We start from the raw sequence: 15,666 nt of genomic DNA on the forward strand, positions 1-15,666 counted from the left end.
GTGTAGGAAGAAACTGCTCTATAAAAAGATACACTGAAATCTCTTCACCTCATATACAATTCCAAGAAATACTCTACTCAGAAAAAACGTGCCCAATACTAGTAATATATACTGCAGTGCTTGACAGAGGTAGTAGGTAAAAAGTGGATGAAAAGTAAAATAGGATTTTGTCTTTTTAAGGTAAATGCTATCAGAGTTTGATAAGTAGGTCTAAATTCAACAAGTAAAAATTGAGCATCTATTCATTATATGTTGAATCCTATACTATGAAAAGAAGAATGGAAACACTAAAACCCCATCAATAATAAAATAAAATTACATAATCATTAAAATGGTGTCTTTTATGAACAAATGGAAAATTGCTCATGATAAAAAGAGAACAAAACTAGGGACAATTTTTGGTTTTCCAAAACAAAAATACATACTCTTATGCACATACACACAAACTTAAGACAGACAAGAAGGAAACACAATAAAGTATTAATAGAGATCTCGGAGAGGTGCAACTGCATGTGATTTTTATTTTCTATTTGGTACATTTCCTTATTTAAAAAAACAAAAATGCCCATACACACAAATATTCCGAACTGAATTCCACGAAGATGCAAAGCAATTTAACAGAGGAAGAATGCAGCCTTTTCAAGAAATGGTGCTGCAACAATTGGACATCCATAGTCCAAAAAAAGAATTCTGACCTAAATCTCACACTTTACACAAAAATTAACTCAAAATAGATCATAGATATAAATGTAAAATGAGAAAACATTCAGAAAAATACAGAGGAGCAAATTTTCAGGATATAGGGATAGGCAAAGAGTCAGATATAACAAAAGCACAATCCATAAAAGAAAGACTGATAAACTGGACCTCATAAAATTAAAAACTCTTACTCTGCAAAAGATCCTATTTAAAAAATGAAAAAAGTTATAGGAGAAAACATTTGCAAACTACATATCTAAGAAAGGATCAGCATCTAGAATATATAAAGAACTCTCAAAACTCAACAGTTAAAAAAAATTCAATCAGAAAATGGTCAAAAGACACGAACAGATATTGCACTGAAAAGAAAATATAGATGGTGAATAAGCAGACAAAAGGTGTTCAGCATTAGCCAGAAGGAAAACGCAAAGTAAAAATATAAGATACTACTACCAAGTTTCCCTGAAAATAAGACCTAGCCGGACAATCAGTTCTAAGGCATCTTTTGTAGCAAAAACTAAGACTGGATATCATATCATATCATATCATATCATATCATATCATGTAATAAATATAGTAAAATAAGACTGGGTCTTATATTAATTTTTGCTCCAAAAGACGTATTAGAGCTGACTGTCTGGCTAGGTCTTATTTTCAGGGAAACACAGTATGTACCTTAAGAATGGCTAAAATTAAAAAATAAAGAAAAAGAAATGGTAACACCACCAAATGCTGGCAAGGAGAAGAGGATGTGGAAAAACTGGATCTCTCGTCCCTGCTTCTGAGAATGCAAACTGGGACAGCCCCTCTGGAAAATACTGACAGTTGCTTATAAAACTAAATTATGCAACACAGCAATTACACTTAGACATTTATCCCAGAAAAATAAGAATTTATCTTCACACAAAAACGTTATGTGAATGTTAACAGCAGCTTTATTCATAATAGCCAAAAACTGGAAACAATCTAGATATCCTTTGATATGAAATGATTACATCCATACTGTGGAATACCATTCAGCAATAAAAATGAATAAACCATTAACATACATACACATCTTTGATGACTCTCCAGGAAATTGGGCTTTGTACAAAAGCCAATCCCAAAAGTTACATACTATATGATTCCATTTCTACAGTTTTAAAGACAAAAATGGGGAGTGGAGGAGTATGGGAGAGAGACGGGTATACTAGTGATAAAAGTTCAACAGAAAATCTTGTAATGATGGAACTATTATTCTGTACCTTGATAATCAATTTTGATATCCTGGTTGTGATCGTGGGCTATAATTCTGCAAGATGTTGCCTCAAGGGGAAAATGACTAAAAAGCACACAAGATCTCTGTAGTATTTCTTAAAACAACATGTGAGTCTACAGTCAGAAAACAAAAGGCTTAATTCCAAAGAGAAGCCTGAAATAAAACATAAACTAGGGGAAGGAGAAAAGAATGTTAGCATTTTCACTTTTATTTTAAAAAAAATTTTTTAAGTTAGGTTAACCAAAATATCCAAGAACAATGAGAAAACAATGCAAAACAGTTTATGTATTTAAGTTTTAAATTAAACAGCTACACAGCACTTTTAAAAAGTTATAAATGCAAACTAAAACTCTTAAAACATAGGGCAAAAAGCTTTATGACAATAGATTTGAGGATGAGTTTTTGGCTATGACACCAAAGGAGACGCAACAAAAGAATAATTAGGCAAACTGGATGTCATGAAAACTAAAAAAATATTTTTGCATCAAGCCACTACCACAGAGTAAAAAGGAAACCCACAGAATATTTGCAAATCATGTATCTCATAAGGAGTATTATAAATATCCAGAATATAGAGAACTCCTAAAGCTCAACAACAACAAAACAACATGATTCTACCATGGGCAAAAGGTTTGAATAGACGTTTCTCCAAATAAGACAAATAAGCACATGAAAATAAGCACAAGAAAAAGTATCACTCGTCATTAGGGTAATGCAAATCAAAAGCAGGAGATTTCATATCACCCGTATCATGATGGCTACTATCCAAAACAAAACAACACAAAAAAGAACAGTGTTGGCAAGGATGTGTTGAAATTAGACCCCTTGTGCAATGCTGGTAGGAATGTAAAATAAAATAGTACAGCCCTGTGGGGAAAAAATGACGAGTCCTTAAAAAAATTAAAAATAAAATTATCCTGTGATCTATCAATTCCATCTCTGAGTACAAACCGCCAAAAATTGAAAGCAGGGTCTCAAAGAGATATTTGTACATCCATGTTTGTGGCCGTATTATTCACAATAGGTAAAACGTGGAAGCCACCCAGGTGTCCAAGACAAATGAATAGTTAAGCAAATTATGATATATACAATGGAACATTCAACCTTAAAAAGGAAATTCTGAAATCTGCTACAACATAGATGAATTCTGAGAACATTAGGCTAAGCTAAAAAAGCCAGACATAAAAAGACAAAAATTGGGCCAGCCCGGTGGCTCAGGCGGTTGGAGCTCCATGCTCCTAACTCCGAAGGCTGCCAGTTGGATTCCCACATGGGCCACCGGGCTCTCAACCACAAGGTTGCCATTTCAACAACTCGAGTCCCGCAAGGGATGGTGGGCAGAGCTCCCTGTAAATAAGATTGAACACGGCACCTTGAGCTGAGCTGCCGCTGAGCTCCCGGATGGCTCAGTTGGTTGGAGCGTGTCCTCTCAACCACAAGGTTGCCGGTTCGACTCCCGCAAGGGATGGTGGGCTGTGCCTCCTGCAACTAGTAACAGCAACTGGACCTGGAGCTGAGCTGCGCCCTCCACAACTAAGACTGAAAGGACAACAACTTGACTCGGAAAAAAGTCTTGGAAGTACACACTGTTCCCCAATAAAATCCTGTTAAAGAAAAGAAAAAAGAAACTGTGGTACATTTATTAAAAAAAAAAATTCCAAAAGTTAAAAAAAAAAAGACAAATATTATATGATTTCATTTATATAAGGCACTTAAAGTAGTCAAAATCATAGAGAAAGAAAGCGGAATAGTGGTTGCCAGCAGCTAGAAGAGGAAAGGAATGGGGACCTATTGTTTGTGTAAACAATCGCAAGTTTGCTAGATGAGAAGGGTTCTAAAGACAGTTGGTGTTGACTGAGGCACAGCAATGTGTACTTAATATTACGGAACTATATATTTAAAAATGGTTAAGAAAGTAGATTTTATGTTACATGTATTTTACCACAATTTTTTATAAAAAGTAAGTTACAAATCCAAAGGAAAAAACTTATTAAATATCTGACGGAGCTTCAGTGGAAACCGTACTTGAATTGGGCTTGATAGATGAGTAGAACGTGCAGCAAGAAGTCAAGTAGGAGTTGTAGAACAATGACTAAAAATTTTAGTGATGAGAATGATTCTCCTTTCATCTGTAATCATTTGCCTGTTTCTCAGAAACAAAACATGCCAGCATTTATATTTTAATTTTCTAGAAACTGTGGACACGAATTACCGAAAGTTGATCATTTCTTTAAAAATCAATTTCCAAATATTCAATATAAGTAATTTTAACATCTATATTGTATTATTCCTGCATATGTGCCAGTGAAAAGGAATTTGATCTCAAATAATACAAGTACCTTATAACAGAGTATTCCAAATTCCCCCCCTTCATCCTCTGTAACATTGTTGTCATTAATTTCACTTATCCATAAACTATCACCACTGAAGACAGTTATTAGCAGCAATAGTGGATGTCATTGTCAAAACCCATAGAATGTTCATCACAGAATAAACTTTAAGGTAAATGAAATGTGAGTTACTAGTGTATCAACATTGGTTCACCAATTGTAACAAATGCACCACAGTTAACAGTAGGAGAAATGGTGCGGGGGGAGGGGGGATTTGGGGTATATAGGAACTCTACACTTTCTCCTCAATTTTTCTATAAATCTGAACCTATCAAAAAACAGTCTATTTTTTTAACCTGAAATTACAAATTACATACTGCTTTAGGATAAATCTCACCATGGAACTTCTTGGCTCAAATACTGATGTTAACATTTTTGTAAACTGAGCTATACTCCAGTCACTTCTCAAAAATAATCATCTATGACAAACTGGCATCCGCCAAAGGGGAAAAAAGAGGTGTATTAATCCAAGATTTCCTCATTTATGTTAACGCAGAACTTTTTTCTATAACATCTATTAAAAATATTTGGAACATAGTGCTATCCTAGCTTCCAGTTAGAAGTAGAACTCTGAAGTAAAAAAATATATAGTTCTGGGGATCTAATGCACAGTACTGTAATTGATTATAGTTAATAATACTGTATTATACTTGTATACTTGAAAGTAAAAGGTAATTATGTGACATGATGGAGATGTTAGCTAACCCAATAGTGGTAATCATATTACAAAATATGTGTATCAAATACATATTTGATACATTGTACACCTTAAACTTATACAATGTTGTATGTCAATTATCTTTTAATAAAGCTGGAGGTGAGGGGAGATGAGAATTGAAAGGAGGCACAAAATAAAATAAACATTCAGCACAAAAAAGTAGTGCTACTCTAAAGAAACTGTATACTTCAGAACATACCTAGAAAAATGCTGGTATAAAGGAAAAACCGATAATCAGGAAACCTTGATTTATTTTTCTAATCTCACTTATATGTCACTAACAAACTAAATGACCTCTAGGATTTCACTTCCCCCCTCTGGGTCAATAATTTCCTCTTCTGATAATTAAGAAGAAAAAGAAGGGTGGTTACACAGACTATTTCTATCAGTCACTTTCAGTAATAAAATCCACAGAACATGAGGAAAATATCAGCATCCTGGGGAATGTATCTTTCATTTACACCAAATTATCTATAAAATATATTACAAGGAAGGATAAGATCAGGTCAGTAAAAAAACATATAAATTGACAAAAAATAAACCCTAGGATGTAAGTAGTGGCAAAGATCTCTTGGGAAATATTTATTTGTATAAACTATGTAAGTAGGGAATTTACTATTATAATGAAATAAAGGACCAAAATAACTGATTTAATGATATACATAATTATTACTGTGCATCACACTACATACTAAGCAGTTAAAGGAAAATGTTTATAATTAATATTATTTTTTTCAGAAATAAATAAAAAAGCAGTGAAGGAACAACAAGGTTCAAGAAGCCATTCTCATACCACCGAAGATATCTTCAAGAAGCAGAACAGTACTAGAGGGGACCAACTTCTACTTAAATCGGATACTCAGTTTAGCAAATTTTCTTTTTCTCCCTATTTCCACAGCCAGACAACGCTAAAGAAAGCAAGTCCAGTGTGATTACATGAAAGCTCCTAGTCAGCAAAAATTCCCTACCAACTCAATGAAGATTAATCAAACTGCTATCCCAATGTCAAAGAATGATCTCAAGCAATGAAAGAAAACTGAAGAATTTTATAGTCAAAAAGATGGGTTAACTACTTGTTAGTATGTACATCAAATTATAAAATATTAGAATAAACAATATTTTATGAATCAATTAAAAATAGAAAGTACTATTATTACCAGTACTTCTATACTTGTATACCTATAAGACCCAAGCATATCATCTAAAAATCTATTAGCAATTTTCTTAATTCTCCAGTAGAATGTAGTAGATATTAATGAAATAGCCTCATTCACAATAGCAACAGCTCTCACCCTCCCCCCATTCAGTTTTTGGAAATGAACTAAACAAAAAATACACATATTTCTTAATAACAAGAAATATGCATAGTAATAAGAAATATGGATATGACAAGAAGAAAACAATAAACACCACTGAAGGGCATAAACTTAAATAAATGGAAAACTTAACTTCCTAGAAAAGGATATGCTATTGTAAAGGATCAATTACTCCCTAATTAATCTACAGATTGATTCAAAGCATTCTCATCAACATACCAACAAGAATTATTTTTAGAATTTAATAAGAATGATTCAAGTCCACCTAGAAAATTCTTTGAAAAGTAGAGTAATATGACACTTCCAGATATTAAACATACCATAATAGGGAGGAGTGGGGGAAATCAAGATAGCATAGTATTGTCATAACAAAAAAACAATATAATCTCAACATAAATGACATATATTTGGAAATTTACTACTGATAAAGGTAGAATTTTGAAAAAGATGATTTATTCAACTAATGGTGTCACAGCTGGTTAGAAATTTGGAGAATAAATCTAAATAATTATTTTAACACTTAAGCCAAAATAAGAAAACTTAGGTTATTATTTTAAAATCTTGGCACAAATCCTTTCTAAGAATACCATTAAATCCAAAAATGCATAAAAACTGACAAATTTGATTACATTAAAATTTAAACTTTTTGGGGCCGACGGTTAGCTCGATTGGTTAGCGTGCACTACTCTTAACAAGGTTGCCGGTTCGATCCCCACCTGGACCACTGTGAGCCTTGCCCTCCACAACTAGATTGAAACAACTATGTGAGTTGGAGCTGATGGGTCCTGGAAAAACACACTTAAATGAAAAAGGGGAAAAAGAAATTAAACTTTTTATATGAGAAACAACATAACCAAAGCGTTTAAAAAAAAATCAATTAAATCCAAGTGGAACACAAATGGCATACAAGTATGTAATATTTCTAAAAGAATTCTTATATTTAACTTGCTAACGTCACAGCTAGTAAGTACTAGCAGATTTAAATCCAGGCAATCTGACTCCAAAATCTACGTTCTCACACAGTATACCATATATCGCCTGTCTCAGATTTGCGTAAGTATTTTAAGATGGCCAATATCCAATTTGTTCAAGAATGCATTTAAAGAGTAAACTCATACTATTGGTGGAAGTATAAATTGATACAAACTCTTCAGAGGGAATTTGATTCTGTCAATTTTAACGCCCCACCCCCCACCCCACACACACAGCAAATGCACTTTGGGTATTTATCCACAAGAAAAAAATTTCATGTGAAAATGAAAAAAAATTATGTGCAAAGAGTACAAGAATAAATCTATATTCTACACAGCACTGTCATGTATAACAACCTAGAAACAATCCCTACGATAATTAACACAAATACCTACTATATCCCCCTTTATGTAAATGAAATATCTCTCATTTTTACTTAGATACTTGTACATACGTGCACAGATGTGTTATAATATTCATATATATATAAGTGTTCTGAAGAATACACAACGCATTAAATAAGAGAATTTCTGGGAAACGGGATTATGGAGCATTTTCATTTTCTCTATTATACTTTTTATATTTGAAGTTTTACAACCAGGAAAAAATTAAAATAATTGTTTTATTAGCCATTTGCCTATCAAAAGCTTCTCACTGCTTGTACAACATTCAGCCTTCTTAGAAGTCTACCCTAAAATATCTCAGTCTATAGATAGTTAAAAATAGACTTACCATAAATAATATTGATTTCGATACCTAAGGTCAGGAAGATAAGGAACATGGGTTTTCAAAAGAAAGAGCACACAGGACACTATGGGGATATCAGGTATCTCTAACAAACCAAACTACATCTACTATACACAGTCTCTGCAATTCTACAATTAGCCCTAGGACAATTAATTAAATCTTTTGTAGTCCCCAGAGATTAACAGGGCACCAAAAGAATCCATTTGCTGCTGCCAGGATCCTTATCTTTTCCTAGAAGACAGAGTAAATCTATTCTAATCACGAAAAGATGGCCCAGTTTGCCTCTTAAATCACGTCCACAACCTTCAGAGATGGGGAAGTCAAACCAACTTTCTCTAGGCTGTGTGATAGCCCTGGCAAGAAGATTCATTTTTAGATTACAGGCTTCTTGCTCGGGCTTTAATACAAAACCACCTCCATCCCAAACCCACCACCCAAAGTTCTAGAATTACTCTTCGGTTTGAAACTCCAAGGACACCATTATCAGGAAGATAGACACACTCTTGCATCAAAGACACTGCACTCATATTAACATCGAGATCCAACATTATCCCCACAAGGAATTTACCCCATGTATACTATAAAAGTACTGATTCTTTCCATCCATTTTTCCACATGGTAACCTGGATTACTGAGGAATTAACTATTTCACTTAAGGGTTATTTTACCATATATTACATTTTAGAATGTTATCCCTTTAGAAATACTTCAGAAATTGGACTACAAGGACTTCTGGCTGAAAATGTGTCTGAACAAATGCTTTACCTCATCTCCCTCACAAACACAGAAACAAAACTAGTTATCACTGTCAGAAATAATTTACACATATGGGAAGGAGACACACTGGATTAGAATTGGAGGCTATCATTGTGAAATCACTCTGTATTTATAGAAATATAGATGTAAAAGTCAATGTATACGTGTGCACATGAAAATATCTCCTAGCTCTACATATTAAAAAGGCCTGGGGGCAGCAACACCCCAAGAGCAATGAACACAAGAAGCGCCCAGATCTTGGCTTCTAAGTATTTTCCATTAGAAATAACTAAAAAGTTTGAAGGTAAGTCTGGAACATCATATTGTGCTACACAGAAGTTCTCAACAAAGGAAGAGCTATGTCAGAAAAAAAAATAGGCCAGCTGGAAGAGGTTCCCACTAGCAAAATGAAAAACAATTTCATCACAATAAATGACAATGGAGTATATATAACCCAGTGAACATGACAGGTAACCATACATATGCAGATGCAAATAAATGAATTAAAGTAAAAATCTGATGAGTAACAAAATATTTAGTTTCAAAGTACCTACCCCCAAAAAGTTATTAATTACCAATGAGGAAAGAGAACCTTCATACTGGACATGTCTGGCAGTTACAAACCTTAATCATATAATCAATGACTATCAGTAAGTAATGGGACAACTGAAACTGCCTGCAACCTAGTAAGATGCAAGACGAGGAATGCCGTATCAGGGTTATCCATGATAACCCCGTCAAAGATCTAATCATAAAAATATCAGAGAAATGCAAATTAAGGGTTATTCTACAAAATAACTAGATATATAATCTTCAAAAGTGTCAAACCTTGGTGCCTGCTTCGGCAGTACATATACTAAATTGGAACCATACAGAGAAGATTAGCATGGCCCCTGTGCAAGGATGATACACAAATTCATGAAGCATTCCACTAAAAAAAATAAATAAAGTGTCAAAACCTTGAAAGACAGAAACTGTTCCCAATCAAAGAAGACTAAAGATACATGATAATTGAATGTAATGCATGATCTAAACTAGATTCTTTTGCTCTAAAAGACACTGGGACAATGGTGAGATTTAGATGTTAGTAATGTATTCTTGTTAATTTCCTGATTTTTACGGTTATATCATTGCATAGAAGAATGTCCTTGTTTGTAGGAAATAAACAAAGTATTTGGGGGTAATAGGGTACCACGTGGGCAACTGACTGTCAAATGGTTCAGGAACAAAAAAGTTCTTTGTATTATGCTTCCAAATTTTCTGTATATTTGTCAGTTCCAAATTTTAAAGTATGAAAAAAAATTACAAAAAAATTTACAGCAGTACTGAAAAAACCTGGAAGGAGTATTATCTACAGATGAGAACAGAGGAATTTGTAGAAGATACAAAGTTTATTTGGGGGAAATGACAACACAACACAACACATCTGAGGAACCATATACACAAAACAAGCATATAGTGAGATCTCCTAAGTTTTCTTAGCAAGAAGGATTGCAAAAAGAAGAAGTGTGTCCTGGGCAGTCAGCCAGGTAATAATACCACAGAATAGCTGCCATGGTTAAGGCTCTCTCTGTACTATAGGAGATCTGACACTTGGACAGCATAACAGTGAAAATAGGAGAATATTATCTCCTGAGGGACTGGAAACATGTGTAAGAGGACAAGCGACCCACATACCCTAAAAGAGAAGCCCATTAAATGGACAAATATTCCAAGACCAGAACCCAAGGGATTCACTTGGGTTGGGGAAATACATTTAAGTGACCAATATGGTATACAGTCTGGGCCACAATACAAAACTGTAACCACAACAACAACAAAAATCTAACATTTGAAGAAAAACCAAAGCATGATGGATATACCAAGTACAGTAAGATCAAATTTCTTATAATGTTAAGAGGAAACAGAAAACTGTATAACAATAATAAAACCAACTCCTATGAAAAATCAAGAGTTCTTAGAAACACTACCCCCAAAACAAAAAAAGTAACAAAATAATTGAAAAGAACTGAAGACCAAATCAGTGAGCTAAAAGAGCAATCCTCAGGATTATGCCTGAATACCAGAAGACAAAAGACAAAAAAAAAAAAAAAAAAAAAAATCAAAGGAATAACAAAAGCTCCATAAATCCCAACATCCACCTGAATTTTAAAAGTATTGTCCATGGGCCCTGGAAGTCCTGAAACACTTTGAAGGAGTCTTCAAGGTCAAAACTATTTTCATAATAGAAACATTAGAACATTGTTTCCCCTTTCCCATTACTATACTGACAGCAATGGTGCAAAACCAACAGTAGGTAAAAATGCTATTACAGCTAATAGTGCATACAGAAGCAGTGACATCAAGCTATACTAACATCACTACATATTCCCAGATTTCTTTTTAAATGCTACTTGCAGTTAAGAAAATCTCTAATGAAGCAGTGAAAATAACTGTATTAAATCTCAACACTTCAATACATGTCTTTTTCATATTGTATGTGAAGGAATGGAAATCTCAGGGAAAAGCACTTGTCTAATTACTTTGAGTTATGAGCTAAATTAGCCTTTTTTTCATGGAACACCATTTTGACCTAAAAGAACAAATGACAAACTATGGTTATACAGACTTAGGACTTTGGCAGGTATTTTCTCAAAAATAAATGCAAAAAGAATATTCAGAATTACATGGGGCTGATCAAATAAACATTTTTCTACTTATGTTTTAAAGTTTTTCGGGGGTTATAAATATGGACTAATAAAGTTTAGAAATGAGAGGAAGGGCAAAATATTGAGAATCAACAGCTGAACATGGAGAAAATATGGGAAGTATATGAAGCTAATTATAAAAATAGGAAGCAAAAGGAGTTGGAAGAAAAAGCTGAACAATAAGTAGATTTCTTTTATAAACTTAGGAAACTCAAGACAGGAAAGCTAAAGAGTAATCTGAAACATGGGTATAGTATAATTCAAGAGTTAATGATGATAGGCAACAAGGAAAAAAAATGAAAATGTGGAGTAAATCAAAGAAAAGTGGAAGGCAGAAGTGCTGGGCTTATTTCCTTATAAAATTCAAATGGACATTATACAGCATAATTCATACATACATTTTCTATGCAAGAGCAAATAGTGTGCATTCAAAAACAGAATCACCTATTGTAAACAACAAAACACAGGGTCCAACATTTGTTGCCAGGAAATAAAAAGAGGACTTTTATATCTTCAGGATTTTTTCTGGTGTTCCCAGAAAAAACAAACCAGGTTATAGGGAGAGAAATGGATGGGCAAGTAAAAAGAATCAAAGTAAAAACGCAAGTATCAAAGTGTGTTTAAAGAAAACCCAGATAATAGCAATTACAAAAAGAAAATGACTTTGCTATCCACACCACTAGAATTCTGCATTATCCCAAATACTTTGTAAACACTGCCATAATCTATTTCTAAACCCAAAACAGCTTAAACTATAAATCATGTTATCTATAAGCAATAATTTAAAATAAATGTCTAAATATGCACCTCATTTTCTGAAAATGCAAAGTACGTTTATTAAAGAAAGGTAGTGTTTATTACCAAGAACTCAGTACCAATATCTTTAAAGTAAATGAATTTTGGAGATTTACCAATGTTATGTGTAAATTGTCTATAATTACACTTCATTTTAAAATATGCAATAAAAATTTGGTTTCCATATTTGAATCTCTGTAAGCCAGAAATACATGCAAAATTTGCAATAGCTTGTTCTCAAACAGCAGGCAGACTTCATAATACTTGAATTAATTAGTTGAAGGATGAAGTTTATCACTATTGAAAACTCCTAAGTACCTTTAATAAACAGTGCCATTGAATGTGCGTTTTTTGCAATATAAGCAAACTTTAGAAATACTCCGGACTTGCCAACTTAATGTAAGAAAACCCACACGATACTAAGAAGATCCAAAATTTGAAATCATTTAAAAATATTTTAATTTATTATCACTTTTTTTAAAACCTCTTTTTCAAATCACTGTCATATTTTAAACAAGGTTTTGAAAATACTTATAGTTTGGCAATGGATAAAGCCTAATATTCATTAAGTTAATCCAGTGCTAAACTAATAAAATTTCAAGGAAACCAAAGTAAATTTTGCTTGTTTAGGGGAAAAAAGAAATTAAAAGGCAACTACAAAGGTGAACACCTCGCTTTTAAAAAATGTGTTGTCTGCATCTCAACATACTGTTATTGCTCCCTCAAGGAAAAAAAAAAATCAAGAACTAGAAAATGGGATTTAAGTAGTTAGTTTTGAGTGCTACAATACTTTTCATATGTAAAATTTACTAACGCAGAGAAACATCTTCAAAAAGGATAATTCTCTGTAAAAGACTCGCTCTATTAAGGCTTTGTTGCTCTGAGGCCAAGTATAAACCATATAAGGAAACTGAAGTTCAATGCCATTTATTTTGCTCTGCTCTTTCAGATGCCCAAGAATAACCTTTCACTGCCTAATGATACATTCCAAAAATCATAAAGTAGATCAGTTATGCACTTAAATTCCCTGATAAAGCTACTTTGACTTAACAGGAATTTCTTGATGGTTTACAAGTCTTACCAGCAACTTAAAAGAAAAAAAGATCTCCAAAGACTAACGTCTGGGGGTGGGGGTGGGGGATCAAAACAATGTATTACTACATATATTAATATATATCAACTAATATATACCAACATATATTAATATATATTAATAGTTACAAGAATTGAAATGTACGTAATAAAGTAACAAAGAACAAGTTGTGAAATAATTCGAGCTTGCTCTTTCAAACCTGCCTTTCTCTTCTTTGAACTAAAGAAGACAATTTTTCTTGGGATAATATGGAACATGAATAAGCTGAACAATTTCTATTTAAGATACACCTACCAACAGACTACCACATTCATTTAATAATTATTCAGGAGCACAGTACTATCTGTCACCTCCCTTTAACACAAAGTACTGGGGAAAAAATTGAATTTTAAAAGACACCACTAAAGAAACATTTTGTATTTGCTGCGACCAAAACGAGTTTGATCCATAAAGACTGCCGATTGGTTCACAAGTGTTTATAACTCTGACTGGTGGAAAGTTTCCCATGCTTCACTAATTCCTGCCCCCACAGTAGGTACCTATCACTTATTAGGCTGAACCGGCCAAAACATTAGAACCAACACAAAAATGTAAATACTGTCTGTATTACTGAAAAGAGCACATGTATTTACCACAATGTGATACCCATGAAAATCGTTTTAAAACGTTTTACTTCCCTTCCTCTATGTTCTGTTCTAAAGTGTAGAGAAGTCCTAACAAATCAAACTTACAGGTGTGTTTTTTAATTATAACTCCCTCCTTATCCCTAACACTTACTTCCTTTTTCTTTCCACCAAGTCAGTTACAAGAAAAATCTAGCAGTCATTTGCTTTCAATTAATTAAACAAGTATTATAAGGTTTTAAATGTCTGAAAGAAACAAGTTACTAAATATATTACCTACCTAGAAAAAAACGACTACGAATGGCAACGTCTTTTGTTTACAAAATCCAACGAAATACATTTATAAGGGTTTGAACCAAAAAAAAAATATCTGTACGATTAAAAGCAAAAGCCAAATTGGTAACAGTGTACACAAATGTGGCAGCCATCTCAACAGCAAATCACTCGCTGCAGCGACCTAACTTCCTTCCAAAACAAAAGTTGCCAGGTTCAGCAACTTAATAAAAAATATACATTGTATATGTTCCGGGAAACTAAAACGTCTGGACCTTGCGCTGAACAAAGGCACTCTTTCTTTTCTGATTGCTTAAAACTTTTCGTCCCACTGCATTCTTACCAGCTCTTCTAGAATAACCCGAGTCCAGATGGTAGGAAGGGGGGGAAAATCAGTTCTATTTAGCACCTGAAACACTATCCAGTTCAACATGAGAAAAGAATTAGGACAACGTGGGGAAAAGGGGAAAACATTCAAGGATTCTCTCTTTCCTGGCCCAGGAGCTTTGTGACTTCTAGACACTTTTCGTGATAATTACCTTTCAGTCGGGCAGTGTCTCAGGGCAGCTTTTTCAAGGTTTCGCCAGACATGATTTCCTTCCCTTCATTAGTCACTTTGGCTCCAGCCGAATTTCTCCACGGTGCGAGCGGATGTGGAGTGGCCTCCCGCGGCAGGACGAGTAGGCTGCTTTGGTGGGGGCTGGGAAGCGGGCTGGTCGTCGACTTCTGCAGGAGTTTCCCAGCCCCTACTAGGATCTCCGCCGAAAAAAAAAAAAAAAACTTTTCACTCGTGACACCGCCCGGAATTACCGTGCGAAACTCACTTCCTGCCTTGGCGAGAAGCAGGATCCCGCTCGGTCCAGGGGAACCCGGAAAAGCAGCTCCGCGCGCGCCGAGGGGGCAGGGAGGGGGCGTCCGCCGCGCCCCGCGCGCCCCGCGCTCCCGACGGGGACACGAGCCCGACGCCGCCGGGACGCGGGACGCACCGTGGCCGCGCTAGGCCGCCAGCTCCTTCCCTCCGCCGCCGCCCCCAGAGCCGGGCGGCGGGGTTATTGTCTCGGTCGCGCCTGCCGCGCCCTACGCCCGCGCCGCCGCCGGGACCCGGAGCCGAGGGGCCGAGCTGGCTCGAGGGCGGCCCCCTCCCCGGGCTGTCCGTCGGGCCGGCCGTCCTTCTGGCCGTCCCTCTCCGCCTGCCCCACTCGCCCTCGAACCCTCTTCTCCTCCCTCTCCCCGTTTCCCGCCGCCGGCCCTTCGCTCCCCTCCTCTTCTGCCCCGGCGGTGGTGGCTCCCCCGGGAGGCGCAGGGGGTGGGGGCGGGCGGCGGCTGCGTCTGCTCACGA

At 35.4% G+C, this 15,666-nt stretch overlaps 1 protein-coding gene across 12 annotated transcripts in view; it reads right to left on the reverse strand.

Moving 5' to 3' along the window:
• Positions 1–15,412, reverse strand: part of ERBIN (erbb2 interacting protein) — a 107,701-nt gene extending 92,289 nt beyond the window's left edge. For 11 of the 12 annotated variants that reach the window (XM_081053442.1, XM_081053452.1, XM_081053451.1 and 8 more), the window contains exon 1: positions 14,867–15,412. The gene's annotated coding sequence lies outside the window, so the exon portion shown is untranslated. The remainder of the gene's footprint in view (positions 1–14,866) is intronic. The other variant, XM_081053445.1, reaches the window with a different exon arrangement.
• Positions 15,413–15,666: the final 254 nt, after the last annotated feature.

The sequence above is a fragment of the Rhinolophus hipposideros genome, assembly GCF_964194185.1.
Source record: "Rhinolophus hipposideros genome assembly, chromosome: 7".
Classification (NCBI taxonomy): Eukaryota; Metazoa; Chordata; class Mammalia; order Chiroptera; family Rhinolophidae; genus Rhinolophus; species Rhinolophus hipposideros.